Below are 16,469 nucleotides of genomic sequence, written 5' to 3' on the forward strand. Positions count from 1 at the left end.
GTTCTTTCTACTTTATGTCATTTTAAATCATTTCAGTGAGAAAATTTGACTTAATAATAGAAACAACATAAACTGCTACTGCTATTCTCCTGTGTCATATTCATCCATCCACCACCTCCTCCTCCTGACGTGGACTCTGTCCCTCTTTATCCTACGTCACCGACACTTTTCCCTTCGCCCCTGTCGTCATTACTACGACCACTGGATGTCGCCTAGCAACAAAACGTAACTATGGGTCATAATAACCTGCCGCACAGACGACCTGTGGGCTCATTAAGTGAAGGAGGACAGTCTCCTGCTTTTGATAATCATGCTAACGCTAACATACCGGCGTATTTGATGACAGAGGACGTAAAGAGCAAGACATTAAAAGTGGCTCAATTAGCCATTAGCTCCTGTTAGCATGGATGTGTATCAGTGAATCACTTTGATACTGAAGAACAGTTAAAAACCTGACGATTCTGAGGCAAGTTCTGCATCAATCTGTGGAGATTTATTTGTGATGGACTTTTCTTTTTTACTCGGGAAAGTGTGTGTAAGTCACACTGAGAGTTATGACTCCAAGAAAGAGGCTCATCGTTTCCCCGGTGACGATATACGCCCGTCTAAATGGGACTTAATGTATTGATTTAGAATTTATCATTCCAGTTTGTTTTGCTATTTAAATATTTTAGTACTCAACACTAAACAACACTTCAGCTGCCTCACTGCCGAGACATCGACGAGACGACATGAAGCATCAGCAGGAAGACTCGTCTGAAACTCGTCCAGTGGAACTCCAGTATCTGACCCACTAATGTGGAAAAAACAAAACACATACACAACTGCTTTAACAAGAGAAATTTAAAGATGAACCATTAGAGCTGAACATTAATGGCTTGATTTGTTGCTTTAGACAGTTTGGTTTTTTTTTTTAGATCATATTTAATTTGCAGTGTCTGTTTTCTTTGGCGCGCTCATCTGACAACACGCTTCTCCTCCTCCGTCCAGTTTGTTTCTTTTCATCCGACTTTCATCAGAGACTTTTAATAACCTCTGAACCACCTCGGGAATCTGCTGCAGACGTGTTCGGAAAGACGGGGCTCTTCCTTTTTTTTTAGCTCTGCCAAGCAGGTCATGTTTCTTTGCTTGTTTGTTTGTTTGTTTGTTTGTTTGTTTGTTTGTTTGTTTGTTTGTTTGTCAGCAGGATTATGCAAAAAATGGTGCATGGATGGGTCGTGGGTCAGAAAGGAACCCATTACATTTTGATGCAGATACAGTTAAAGGCCGATCCAGGAGCTTTCTTTAACACTTTCTTTAACGTGGAGAGATTTTCATCACTTCCTCCAGAAATTAAACTTAATTTAAAAATTCAAACATATTTATGGTGTTGAGATCTGACTAGTAGTTTTATGCAGATCCACATCCACATTACAGACACAGAGTTGTACTTATTAATAATAGTAATTAACAGTAAGATACATGAGAATAAAAGACGTGTGTGTGGAGGTCTGATCTCCACTCAGTGATATTCTACTTGATCACAGTTTTGTTTACTGTTAATTGGCTGATAATCAGATGAAACTGTCTTTTTGTTTCCATGTGAGTTCCTTCCTGGTTGGGAGACGAGGTTTATTTTCGCTCTAACCAATAAGCAGTGAATCGCCGTAGTGTCAACGGTCAATGACACAGGAAGCCGCGGTGGCGTCTGCCAGAAAGTGTTAAGATTCGTTGTTGTGTCATTTGAGGAAATGTACAGGTTTATTTGTGTAAGTCGCCTCACAGCAGCTCGTACAGCAGCTTCCACACTCCTCGGCACCGGGAGATCTGGAGCTCTGCTGACAAACAGCTAATTGGCCTGGATGTTTTTTTTCTTTTTTTTTTTTTTATCCAGCCGCCGTCGAATCGCTGGAAAAATCGGAGTTGTCAGCGGTGATTCAGCGGTTTGTGAGTGTGACTCGTCTGTCACTGTTCTGCAGCCACAATAAGAGATTTCACACAGTTAATCTGGTTTTGCCACAGGCTCAACAACTCCGAGGCAAAGTAAACTCTCCCCATTAAAACTTTTTTTCTGTAGTTGGATTTTGTAATTACTTTTTTGTAATTTGTATTTTGAGCACACAACCAGATCATTTCATCTAAATCTCAGCGGCATGAAAATGGAGGCTGGTTTGTTTTGTTTCCGTCAGGCTTGGCTCTCAGGTTTATTTTAATTTGTTCCAGATAAGGAAACATTCAGAGGATATTTCCCCCTCGCACAGGCACGGACCCACGAGCGCCTCGGCAGTCAGCCGGACGTCGCCGGGCCTGTGGGTGGCGTTCAGCTCCACCTTCCAGCGCAGACAGGAAATGACACGAAGCACCCGGTTAGTCACCCTGTGCAGCAGGTCGTCTCCAGGACGATGGCCTGCTCCTCGGCGGGGTAATCAGCGCTCAGGTGCGGCTCAGTTAATCCTGATCAAACCTGTCATTAAACTCAACAACTTGTGTTTTACATGAGAGGAAGGAAACTGTACTTTTTTTTTTTTTTTTCCTTGAGCAATCATCACGCGGCGATGCGTGCGTTGATTGACACATCCAAATGAATGAACAGTCTATTGAGAGGTCCGTGGTATATCTTTTTCACATCATTACTGAGAACATCAGTAATTTCCATCATGAATACGGCGGCGTCCCCTGACAGCCTCTCATCGCGCGCCGACATCCATCGGGGGAAATGATGGTATTAGACAGGAGGCAGGCTCTCGGGGTGAGGCTTCGTGATGAGAGGGGGGAGGGAGGGTAGAGCTAATTACCCTTTTATTACTGGGGACTAAACCCCCCCCATCCCAGGAGGCCTCGTCTGGCCCTATTTGAGACGAGGAGGATCCGGCACGCCACATTACCTCACTCACGCTCAGTCTTGTCTCTGTAAAGCCCGTCACATTAAGAGCTGCGTGACTGTCGGCTTCCATCAGCGCTGGTTTTGTTTGTTTTTTTCTTTTTTGTTTTTTGTTTTAAATGCAGCCGTTTGATTTGATGTTCGCCTGCAGAGCCACAACTCAGGAGGGTCCGCCATTGTTTTCCTTCGGTGAACAGCAGGTAGGCAGCTGTGCAGACTGAAGTCACAGCAGCTGATGAGACACAAAACACGGAGTAAAAGAGGTTGAATTAAAGACGCGTTAAGTAGCTGAAAACTAAAGAGTAATAGTCACAACTTAAGGTCGTTTTGCTTTCGAGTCGCCGGAGGCCGGAGAGTCGTCTTGACCTTTTGATGTTCAACAAGTCAGTTTGTTTTTCATCTTGAAGTTCTGATCAAATCAAACATGTTTAATATTGTCGTATATTTTTAGTCTCGGCTCGTGACAGTGACGTTCAGCACCGAACAGGAAGCAGCATGGAGGAGCACCAGTGTGAGGCTGGCATTAAATACATGAGGGAGGCTGGGAAATCATTTCAAAATAAAACAGGAAATCAGAAAACACAAAGTCAAAACACAGTCATTTTAGGGGCAGATCATGACAATTATAGTGTTGACTTAATAACTTTATATAATAATAATAATAATAATAATAATGATGATGATGATGATAATGTATTACTAACTGTTAAGCACTTTGTAACTGCTGTTGTGCAAATTTCTGTGTAAATAAAGTGTGTTACTGCGATTATTATATTTCAAAGAGTCACTCTGAAATTCCTACAAATTTCCACCAGGAGCATGATGGGAAATAATCTCAAAGGACTCTAGTCTTGCAATTGGGTTATATTTCACTGTTCATGAATAACCTGTTCTCAGAGACACGAGGGAATTAATAACAGACACGACCACAGTATTACATCACATGTATATAAAAACGTGCAGGTCTGATTAAAGAGATCCCAATTCCCCCGATACAGTTGGTTAATAATCTGAGCAGACAGCCACACGAAGCTGTTGAATTACACCTACACGGCTTGTTCACATACCTGGTGAACTTTGTTTCGATCAAAATATTGTGCTAAATGAATAAATCAGCGGTTAGCGAGATGCTGCGTGGGAGTCGTCCGTGTTATTTAAAGAGTAAACAGAAAAAAACAAAAGGTAAATGTAAATAACGTGAATAAATTCAGCAGGTGTGGTTGTGTACGAGGAAGTCACCGTGTCAGAGGAAATTAATAGAAATATAAACAAATTATGTTTCATTAAATAAAAAGTGATTTGGTCGTTGCACCTTTTGGGGATTGTTTGAGGACGTGAGAAGAAGCAGCGATATCCTGACTTTTAGTTTCCAAAAACACTGGCTCCTACAATCCCCATAATGCAACTGAACGGCACCTGTCTTTGTTCTTTCCACGAGGAAACTGGAGTGGATGTGTGAGATTTTCGCCCCTTTAACAGGAACAAAGAAACATTAAAATCCCAGTTCATGGCTGCTGGAGATTTACCTCCACGCTCAGTATCACCGAATGTTTCTGTGCTGTGTTTATTTTCCATGCAGCGGTAAATTCTTCATTCTGATGAAGGATTGTTGCCGTCGGCTGGTCTCTCCACAACAGCTGCCGCCTCCCGGGCTTTTCTCGGCACAGCGGCGCCCGAGGCTTACGGAGAGAAAATAATGTGACAAACAAAAAGCATCTGACCGGTGAGCGTCCTCTGGGCTGAAACACGTCGCTGACGAGCGATGCTGGAGGAGGACGGCTGCAGTCGCTCACGCAGAAGGCAGGTGAACCACAGACGGTCAGAACGTGCTGAAACGTCCCTGAGCAAGAAAACGTGACGTTAAAGTCCAGAGACCGGAGCAGGACGCTGGGTTTTACAAGCTGTACCTGCAGGGAGAAGCACGAATGTGGCGTTTAATGTAAAGCGCTTTGAGTGGTTGATCGCAGTCCATTTCATCTCCCAGCACTGAAGACTGTGGACACTATAGATGCTCACTGAATCCGTGTAGCTTGTGACCTTTGACCTCTTCACTGCTTCAGTGAAATACATAGTAGATTTCATGAAATATGTATTTCCTGCTGACCCGCAGTCGGAGAGATGAATTCTTCAAATATTTTATTTTTCTACTACGTTAAACTCTATTTATATTTGCTGTATTTTATATTTGTATTAAACTGTATTAACTTTTTAATTTATCTTTGTTTTAGATTAAAATACCCAACATGATAGAATGTAATTCAGATCAACACAAAACAAGTCAAACTGTCCGGTTTTTCCAAATGTGTGTTTTGTATTTTTGACCATGTTCTGTAGCAGCAAAGTACATTTAAAATAATAATATACAGTATTGTGTGTGTGTGTGTGTGTGTGTGTGTTTTATTTTACATTGCACCTAATAAATAATGTGATTCAACAGCTGCTGGGTGTTTATTGTGTACGCAGTCCCCTGGCTGTGCTCTGATGTTCCTGTTTTACATTATTCAGGACAGATGTTGTACAGCTTTAACATGCTGACTGCAGGTGTTTCAGGTGTTCTGAAGCGAGGCGTCGGCCGAGAGGGAAGTTTATCGCCCGCATGAAAAGTCTAAAGGTTCATCCTCAGGGGAGCGTGAACATGTGTGTGTGAGGTTTGGACTGAACTAATCCACACACAGAGAGATGTTTCACTCTGGACCGAACAATCTGCTAACGTAGCTTTAAAAAAAAAAATTAATAAAAGTGTATTTTTAAAAAGTGAGGAGAACATGATCTGCCCTCAATCTGACCCGAGTGAAGCTGGTCAGCTTGACTGCACAGAGCCAGAATCTTAAAGACTGGAACCCAGACACTTCAGTCCACACACACACACACACACACACACTTCCTCTCTACACCATAACTATGCAAAATCTGGAACATTTTTAGCTGCTAACAAGGCTGCATCTTGTCCAACTGTGTCACTCCGGAGCCAAAGCCCCTAATAACAGTTTTTGTTGTTTTCTTTTTTTTTTCTCCCTCCAACACAATTCATCCTACAGACTTTTGTGTGTGTGTGTGTGTGTGTGTGTGTGTTGCACAGAGCGAGGCGAGCATGGTGTCGACGCTGTACTACACGGCCCAGTCCTGATTCAACCCCCCTCATTAACGGAACAGAAACACCATCCGTGGGGCTCGGCTGTCACTGTTCACATTATAAGTTCATAAGCCCATCTCTAATTCATGGAGGGGAGATTACTGTGTGGACCCTGTTGTGTGTTTGGGAAGAGTTTCAAAGGGGGAGCTCTGCTGGTTGATTTCGTGCTTCCCACGTTTTGCAGATGGGTTAATGAGACAGACTCGGAGAGACAGCCAGAATACCACGCTCATGCTCGTGTGGCTGGAAGCTTCCAGGAGAAGGTAATTTATTCTGTTATATCTCATTTCTATGTAAACACTGGGTATTGTCATCTACATGCTGCCTGTATAGTCTTCTGGGGGTTGAACACATTCTCATTTTTTTTTTTTCCTCTCTGGGTTTTTTTCTTCTTCTTATTATAAGTAATATTTGGTGATTACTGACCGGTCAGAACAAACACGGCTCATTCTGCAGGAATGCTTTGGTGAATTTATATTAATGAGGCATCCTTCAGGGTTTGCACTTGGAATTAATAGCAGCGCCTGTAAAAACTCTGTCAATGTGTTTTTCTGGAACCCGACATCCCAGCGCTTTTTAAACGTGCCGTCATGTGACCGAGGGTTTCGCTGTGCACCTGGGTTTTTTTGCAGGTGTTACCTTTTCCACACATTTTCAGACATTATACACATGCACGCTGTCCCTTTAAACCATGACAGACGTAATGTTGCTCTGTATTATCAGATTTGGAGCCATTAGATAAAAATATATGATAAAAAATAAAAATACAGACACAGGAACCATGAAAAACCTTTATCATCACTTCTATACATCCGAGTAAATCAGAGGAGATTAATTCAGCTACTGGGAGAAAAGAAAATTCTTGAACTGAGGATAAGAAGCTGTGGCAGGCGATGTAACGCTGTTAGTCCAAGACGCATGTTTCAACTGCCAGAGACTGAAACAGAGACAAACACATGCACTGCATCCTTTAATGAGTTGAGAGTGAACTTTGAGCGGCTGCAGTAACAGAACAACGCGATCGTCTCTGCGCCGAGCTGAAATCGATCTTCTCATCTGACTCTGTGCGGGACGACAAACAGCCACGTTTCCCCCAAAATGCCAGTGTGCTCCTTTTAATTAGACATTTGCACACTAACTGAATCCAAAAGCGTGTGGCCAGCAGCTCTGGTGTATTGACAGTGATGATGATGACGATGATGTACAGTCAGACACCTTCGCCTGGACACGGCGCCTCCGAACGCCCGGCCTGATGTGAAATCGAGCTTCTCCATCTGCTGCAGAAAATACCTGATCCTCATAAACAAACAGAGGCTGCCTTCGCCTTCACCTCGCCTCGCCGTGCTGCTGCAGGCCTGTATTCACACACCAATCAATGAGGGGATCCCGCACACTGATATATAGGCTGTGAAAATTGGCTTTCTTCTCCTGCAGAAGATTCTGGTGATTACCTATATAGTGCTGTTGATTGGAGATTGATCGCGGGTTGAAATTAAACAGCAGTGGGTCCGCTTTTTTCTGATTCGTGCGAGGCTCGATGCACTGATGGAGCATGATGGGTAGAAGAGGAGGGAGGAGAAGGGGAGAGGTGGAGGAGATGATCGTCAGGGGGAACACTCTAAAAAATCTCCCTCTTAACACGTCGTTTAGTTTGTTATGAGGTGCTGAGTATCTGATCTTCTTAAAACAAGTGAAGAAATCAGCCGATCGTCACTTTTCAAAACGAAATCCACTGAAGACGTTTTTCTATAATCCTGTTATTTTCTGTTCCAGCTGACGCGCCACACAAACCCTCTTCAAAGTGTTCAAACCGCTCGACCTGCGCTCCGCTGCTCGAAACCAACAGCTGTCACAGCCGAGCAACAACACGGAGGCTCTGCTGCACAAAGAGTGAGTCATCGGCGAGCGGAGGGTCAGAGAGACTCAAAGAAAAGCGACAACAGAGAGATATCACCTCGCTGTAATTAGCCGCAGCCAAGATGGTGGAAGAGCTCAACTCTTACTCATCCGACAGACTTTACAAGTGAGAGACATCACCGCAGCGTCAGAGCAGCAGGTGTAAGAGCTGAGTATTAATTCAATAAGTGCGAGGTGATCAGGTGAAGTGAGACAGGAAGTGATAGTTAGACGTGTTGGGATTGTAGAGAGAGGAGGCGCTCTCTGAGGAGATGAGTCTTGAAGACAGACGGACGCAGATGTTCTGGACCATCTGAACGGGTTTCACTGTGCATGAAGGGGGGAAGTCCACCAGAGGAGCGGAGCGAGAGAAAACTGTCACCTTCATCCAAACAGGGAAGTTGGAGTTTATGGTTTTTAATGCCACGACATCTTTGCCCGACCATCGATCAAATGAAGCTTCTCAAACAACAGAGAACATGAGTTTAACGAACGTAGTTTATCAAACATTTCCACGTTATTTGTGATCTGAAAATGTAAAATGTTGGAACACAAAATCTATCTGTCTGTCTGTCTGTCTGTCTGTCTGCCTGTCTGTCTGTCTGTCTGTCTGTCTGTCTGTCTGTCTGTTTCTTCCTGAGCCTAAATGTCTGCTCCATTTCTTGCAGTGTTCACTTGTCCATCTCTGAAAGTATAAAAATAAAAAAAATAAAAAATAAAATAAAATAAAGCAGTAGAACAAAAAGTTTCTCTCTCTCTGTCTCTCAGTGATGAGCAGTGACTTTGGAACGTGAATGCGAGACGAGCGAGGTCACCGCTGGCGGTGGAAGAACATTTTCATTGTACCCCCAGAAGCAATTGTATTCATGGCGGAGTGAGAGAGAGAGAGAGAGAGAGAGAGAGAGAGAGAGAGATATTTTGTAAGAGAAATGTTCTGAAGTGCTCTTTGAAAGACGGCCGACTCCCCCTTTCATTATTTGCGGTATCTAAAGCAGAGAGAGATACCGCCATGTTAGCGGGAGGCTGACTGAGAGCTAAGTGCCCCGACTCTGACAGCTCTGCACAAATGCATATCAGCCAGAGCCGAGATGGGAACTACAGAGAGGTTTAACTCATAAAACATTTAAGGGCCTGCTTCAGATTGCACTTAGAAAGTATTTAGAGCGGTACACACAGCAGAAGATAATGAAAATGAAAATAATGTGGCCCCATGCGAACCCGGAGTGAAAGTGTGGATGAATTAACACAGAAAAACCTTAAAGACACTCGGTGCTTTATTAAAGAAAATTCGCGTACGATATCCTGCCGGCTGAGGAGAGGCTTTAATCAATATCCATGAACACGAGCTAGAAATCTAAAGAAACCACAGAAGCTCCAGCAGAAAGACGGGACGCTCATGGCAAGAGTCGCTCGATATACAAGCAGAGGGGATGTGCTGCCTTCATGGGCTCATGTTTGGAGTTTTTACGCCCAAATAAACTCAATTTTACAACAGCGCTAACCTGATCTGAACCAGAAAATGGACCCATACGCCCGGAAAATCTCTCAGCAGGCTCTCACTGTCATTTCTCCCAGTCAGCCTCAGTGGAGCTCTACAATACAGGGAGAACAGCAGATTCCTGCACAGAGCCACACAAACAACCATGATCAACTTCGCTGATGTGGAATTTGAGCTCATTGTCTCCTGTAAAGCTTTCAGGCTTCAAAATGAACTTCCGAAATCTAAATCATTATTTGTTTATTTAGTCTGATCCCATTAGCTGCTAACAAGGTAGCAGCTACAGTTTACACCGAGTTAATGCATGTGTTTAAGGCTGCCGCGTTTTATCAGATGGAAATAAATCAGCTGCCTTGTGCTTGACTCTACGACTCATCCTCAGAAAAACATCTGGATCTTCAGTCCAATGTGACGTCTGAAACAGTTCTTGACTAAAACAGTCTGTAAAGACGGAGCCACCGGAAGGACCAGCATGAAGTCACGAGACACAACTGGGCAGATGTTTATCATCAATAAAATACTGGTAAATATGTTCATGCACGCCCCGGAGCAGAGCGTCAGGGAGCAGATGTGGAGCATGGGACAGGTTAGCTGATGGAGTATGAAACAGGTGAGAAGAGTCTCCCTGTGGCGGCGTTCTCTGCCCTGCTCGCTGCCTCACAGGCGACTTCTCCATCCCCTCTCCATGCTTTATGAAGGATTGTGTCCGGTCTCCCAAACATGATACTGTACGGATTTATGGCACAGCGATGACCTGATCCCACGTGGTAACCACCGTGTAAGATTGTACAGTCTGATCACACGCCAGCAGGTGTTAGCAGGTATTTACACGGGTCAAACTAGTTCACAAAAACACTTGAAAACAAGGAGGAGGATTTAAACACAGCTGGTCTTTGCTGCATCTAAATGACATAAACAATAATGATGCTTTTAATTTAGCAATGATGAGCTTCAGAAGTCAATTCTTGAATGTAGAAGCATCAACAGTTTAATTTTGTCCAGACTGACGCCACATCTTGACCCATAAGGAGAATATAAGAGACGTGGTTATTGGGGAATTTCAAAGTAAGAGACAAAACATTAAAACAAAGGAGGCTGAAAATGAGACGACCTCTTTTTTTTGTGTCCATTTAACCTGGCTATATACATATATATATATACATATATATATATACATATATATGTGTGTATGTACAGGTGAACTGATGCTAACACAAACTGAACAGTGTGAAGATGAGGAGGAAACAAATCTCATGGCTTTTTTTTTTTTAAAGCCTCTTTGCCTGAAATGCACAAGACAAGAAAATTCAGCCGTTCAGTCGGAGGGAAAAGTCCTGGGTGGGAGGTTAGCAGCATGTGGTTAAAAGCTGCATGTCTGCCTCAGTTCTCCCTCTGGTGAGAACAATTTCATCAACAGAAACTCAACAAGACCTCTCTGAAAATAAATTCAGCTCGGGTAATGAAAGAGCCGTTTGCGGCGAGCGCAGGCGGAGAACGTTTTCTACTTTTTAAAATCTCCATTATTTACACCCATCCCGCTTTTGATATGTCGGGCCGCTGCGGCAAATTCTCCCGTGTCGACCGTCCGGCGGAGCCGGTTCTGAAGGTAAACCCGGCAAACCGCGGGGGAACAACACCGGCTTAATGCCGATGATGTCAAGTCGCTGAAACATTTTCATCATCTGGCAACAGTGGGGAAATGTTTTCAATTAATTCTTTTCATGATTTAGTAATTCCAATTTCCCTGAACTTAAACGGATCAGAGCAGCGGTCCTTATTCTTTTCCTCTTCTCTCTTCTTTTTGTTTTCCATTTCTGCAGCAATTGTTTTGTTCACACTCAGAGGTGTCTCACTGTTTCAGCCGCATCATGTTAAGGTCTTTTCTCTCCCTTCTCTCTCTCCCTCTCTCTCTCTCTCTCTCCCTCTCTCTCTCTCTCTGGCAGTTTCAGACCTACATTTCAGAGCACTTGTGATTCTCTGCCCCTTCTGTCTGGCAATCCTATCACCCCGGACCATCTACCTCTCCAGCAGCCACTCCATTCTCTGCTTATGTTTGTTTAATACTCGGTGGAGTTGTCTGCGCGGGATTGGGTGTCTGAGGTGTGATGCTGAGAGATTTCCAATTGATGGGGTAGAGAGGATGGGACGGAGAGAGGGGAGAGCGAGAGGGAGGTTACGGAATTGGAGGAGAAAAGAGAAGAGGCCGAGTCGATGGGCGAGCAAAGTGTTTTGGTCCAGAAAGCATTGGGGTGGACTATTTACCGCAGAGAGAGATGGCCAAAGTCGAATGGAAACTGAAAAGACTTCAGTGGAGTGCTGGGAATTCATTTTTCATGAGAAATTGCACAGTTTTGCACCAACATATTGAGCTGCGGTACTTAAATCCTTCTTTTTTTTTTTTTTTACTACAAAAGACAACACTGCTCGGCATTAAAATGATGAGCTGAACTCTGCCTGGCTTCCATGAAATCCCTGCTGCCTTTCAGACAAGAGCGTTGTGATTTTTTGGGAAGATCCAACTGGGTTTATACGGATAAAGTCACGAAACTAGTCCGTCAGTGTTCACCTCCCGGAGTAACATCATGTTCAGGGGTCGAAAAGGTCAGACGATGAAACATCTGGAAAAGCAATGGGAAGGCCCAGAAGTTGAACCTCCTGACCCCAGTTTCTTGAAAGGTGTGATCTGTGATTGATCTGCATCTGGAAGTGGGAGAAAACGTCACAAGAGGAAATGTAAATACTTAGATTTCAGTCCAAACGTTAGCGGATCTGGACGAGCCAGTGGGTGCAGAGCCTGATTTAAACTCAACAGGTTAGTGACGTTCATCCATCGTCCACCTGCTGAACTCACCTGGCTCTGGTATGCCTGGTGTCTGCCTGCAGGTTGTCCCCTTGTAGTGGACAGTGGATGAGAGTCTGTGGAGGTCCTGACAGAAACGCTGAGCCGAAACTCACTCGTAAAGCTCCGTGAAGCCGAGAGGAGCTGCAGATTCTCCTCTGTATCCTTTATATCCTCCTGCTACTGTCTCCAGGAAGTCTGTAAAGAAGGCTACAGGAGTAGGAAGCATATCTTCCTTCGTAAATTAGTTTTTGAAACGGATGACCCCCGTCCGTGGAGCGAGGAGGAAACGTACCTAATAACACCGTCGAAGGATAAAGCTGCTCGAGCAAAACAAGGACATAAAGGTGGATGTGCTCAGTGACACCATCCCATGCTCGGCCTCTCCTGTTAGAGACATTAGGACGGTTTGTTTAACACTTCGGTCCAAAGCAAAACATCTGTAAAATTAAAGGCCAGGATGTCATGAGATCTGACATTGACATTTACAGTACGGTCCCCGGCAGATGATGCCTTCTAATTTTATTGACTCCTGACCTTTTGTGCGGGGCCACCATCAAATGAATTCCCATCACTTTCGCTTTATCAACATGACAAGGTACCATGGAAACTGCCCGGCTCGCTAAGAGCAAAGCGGAGGCTGCAGATGGTTAGTGTTGTGTCTCATGTCAGCTACGGTGGCCCCACACACACACACACACACACACACACACACACACACACACACCCAGCCGCTGACTGGTTTGAACCGTCTCATTATATGGGCTCAATAATACACATGAATAGGGTTGTGCAGATACATCCTGACTGGGGGGGGGGGGTGTTAGGTGGCTCTACAGACACTACAGGAGAGGTCATTACATCATTTCTGTGGTTCTGCCCCAGAGCGGCGTTACAGGTATGTGAACAAGAAGAAAATAAAAGAAGCCAAATTCGTGAACGTTCAGAAAACATAATCCTCCGTCCAAAAACTTCGCCTGAATAAAAACAGTCCTAAAAAAAATCTGCTAAATGTCACTGCAAATGCAGGAAGAATCTGATCAGAGAGGAGAACATGATTATGAAACTAACCAGACATTTGTCTTCTCATGGATCAGGAGGTTTGATACCCAGAATCACAAGCTGCTCCTTAGATTTTAAAACTTTCCTGGCACATCCGGAAAATGTCGACCTGATGGTGCGAGGTCAAAAAAATGTGGTGCCACTTAAAAACTGTTAGAAAGTCATAAGTAGGTTGAGAATAAGGCCACAAAATGCCCTTAATACACCTTGTGAAAGTCTGTCCGGCGGTTGTGGAGGTTATCTCGTGCCGGCTCTGTCCTCAGGCCTCGCTGCAAGCAGCTGAGCAGCGGCGTCACATGACTGCGCTCAGCTGTCAGCCCTGGAGGAGCGTCACTCAACTTGTCAGCGTCCGTCGTCGCCAAAAGGATCGTCCGAAACATGATTCTACAACATCTCTGAGGTGCAGTCAAACTTTCACATCGGCAGCCACAAAGGAGGGGAAACCCCCAAAGGGGACAAGTGTTACTGGAACGCCGCCGTCTCTCACCATCCATCACCATCAGGAGGAAGGTGCCATCTGATTGCTTTGCCCTCTCTGCCACCCTCCTCCTCCTCCTTTCATTTAACGCTGGCACCCGTCCAGACACTAATGAGGACTGGCTCTTGTCGTTTTTCTGCAGACGTGGCGTCTTTTCTCCCCCCGGCCTCCCGCTGTCATAAAGCGGCGGCCGGTTAACGGCGGCGACAAGAGTCTTCAAAATGTCAGAGACGAGATAAACGGCGAGGGAGCCTGCGGTCAGCAGTTTGGATAGAGGAGGAGGAGGACGGGAGGAGGCGAAGAGGAGGAGGAGGAGGGGGGGTGTTGTAGTAATTTAAGGTCCCGGTGAGGAGATGCAGGTTCCTTCCCAAACATGTTGGATGTGCCTCTGTTAATGAGCACTTTAAGTATCCTGCCAGCCTCTTTAAACACCCCCATCGTGATGCAAAGTGGGGAAAAGAGGCAGCTTTTAAAGGCAGCATATGGCTGTGGAGGATCTTCCACTGATGTATTGTCACGGGGGATTTCCCCCTCCCCGGCTCTGCTGCGGAGGACGGGCTCTGAAACTGAGCCAGATGTCCGTGTCTTCACAGATGCAAGCCCCCGTCCTGATGTCTTGCTGCTTTATTGGCAGCAGCGGCGGGGGCTGCGGCGGCGGCGGCGGCGGCTGAGACGTGCACTTGGTCGTGACTGTTAAGGCTGCTCTCACACGCTGATAGTAATGATAATGACCATGATTTTTTTTTTTTTTTTTACGGCTCTGGTATTAATAACAGATGAGGATGGTGATTAAAAAAATAAAAGTTGCAGGTAAATGAATTATACAGTTGGGAGAACAAGTGCGAAACCAACTTTGATCTATTTTTCTTTTCGCCGGTAGGATTTTATGTTTGTGTGAAAACCCAGGGAAGCAAGATTTTAAAAAGTAAAGTGATGAAAGAGCTTTGAACATGCCCACCTACAAGTACAAGCTTTCATAATTTAATCATGGGAGCTGCTGAATGTCTGATTGCTCCTCCAGTCAGAGGAGAGGATTTTTTTTTGACCTCTTTAGTTGTTTTTTTTCTACTCTGCCTGAATTTCCCTTCCTTCATTTTCATCACTGGAGTTTCATCATATTTTATTTCTATTTCCATTCTGTCACTGCGAAAAACAAACAAACTGAAAGTAGTTCATGAAGACTCCCTCACCTACTTCCACTTCATACAGAAATGTAGATTTGATCTATTCAAACGCTAACATACGTTCTCTCTCCTCGTAATCCCGCCTACTCCTAAATCACTGAAGTGTCACATTGAACTGACCTGGGTCCAGATCCCTGAGTCGACACCAGCATCAATGATTTGCTGCATGTTTGAATGTATTGATCTAAAGAGTATTTAGATTTTTAAAAAGTAAATAAATACTTGTTTTTTCAAATCGATAATTATGGAATCATTAAGGCTAAAACGGATTCAGGTGGGTGGCTTGTACACAAGGATCAGTGCAGCCCATTTACCATATGCAGATGATACCTCGCTGTACGTTAAGCTTCCAATAATCCTATTTATTGAAACAAAGGTTCAACTAGAAACATCAATCCTTCATTTGTCAAATAAATCTTCGTCCAAAGCTTGAGTTCAGCATAAAGACAGGAAGACGGCAAGACTACAGGTCCTGGTCAAGGCCTGAATCCAAATGTCTCCTGTCTTCAGGACTGCACAGGGTGCCAACGGCTGTCAAGGTCTACATGTCATCAAATCTGCAAGAGACCTGAAGCCTTCAGTCCAGGGAGTCTGCCCCAGGAGCAAACTTCAGCGCACCGGGTTGCATCATCAAACATAATTTGGAGATACATCATTTGTGAAAATATAATTATGATAATTATAATACAAAGTGTGACGAATCACACAATCAGACAGAAATTCAGATATCCATTCTTGACAGCTGTTTTGATGACACAAATATTCTTTGTTGATTTGAAGTGAGACAAATCGACATTGGTGAATTCCACCCAGAACCATTCAGGGAGTGTTCTGATATTCTGGTCACATCCAGGACCAGTCGGTTCTGAAGTCTGGGAGAAAAAGTTTTATTCCCTCCTTGTGAAAGCACCTTCACAAGACTGGACGTGATGACATTGAACCCATCAGACGTGTCAGAGTACGTACGACTGTGAGAACCCGGTCCGTGACTCTGGAGGGTGGACATGTGGATCCATCCAGCGGCTTCTAGTGCACGAACCACCTGCCAGACAAAACTGAGGGACCAAGGAATCGTTAACAGCTTCCTGAGCAGTTCAGTTTTTCAACATAGCATTTACATAATTAAATACATTTTTGTAGAGAGACTAATTGATTGATTTATTGGAATAATATAGAGCAGTAGGCATCAGTTTTTTTTTTCCGAGGAGAACCGTCTTCTTGGCTGAACTCGGACTCGTCACATCTCACCTCCGACATGACAAAGATGAGCCGGGATCCGCTCACTTCTCCCATCAATAGCAAATATCACACAGTCTGGAGGTAAGACGGCACATCAGTGATAGTGCACATCAAGGGAGATGACTCTTTGCCTTTTAATTGGCTCCAGCAGGTCATCTCTGCTCTGCTCTTATGTGTCTGGGATAATATGCGAGACACATTTGGATTTAATTCTCCCACACTTTTGCTCATTTGATTTTATGCCGAGCCTGGAGAAGAAGAAGAAGAAGAAGAAGAAGCG

Source organism: Seriola lalandi, unplaced genomic scaffold (assembly GCF_002814215.2).
Source record: "Seriola lalandi dorsalis isolate HSWRI2012SDOR001 ecotype SW California unplaced genomic scaffold, Sedor1 jcf7180002054565, whole genome shotgun sequence".
Classification (NCBI taxonomy): Eukaryota; Metazoa; Chordata; class Actinopteri; order Carangiformes; family Carangidae; genus Seriola; species Seriola lalandi.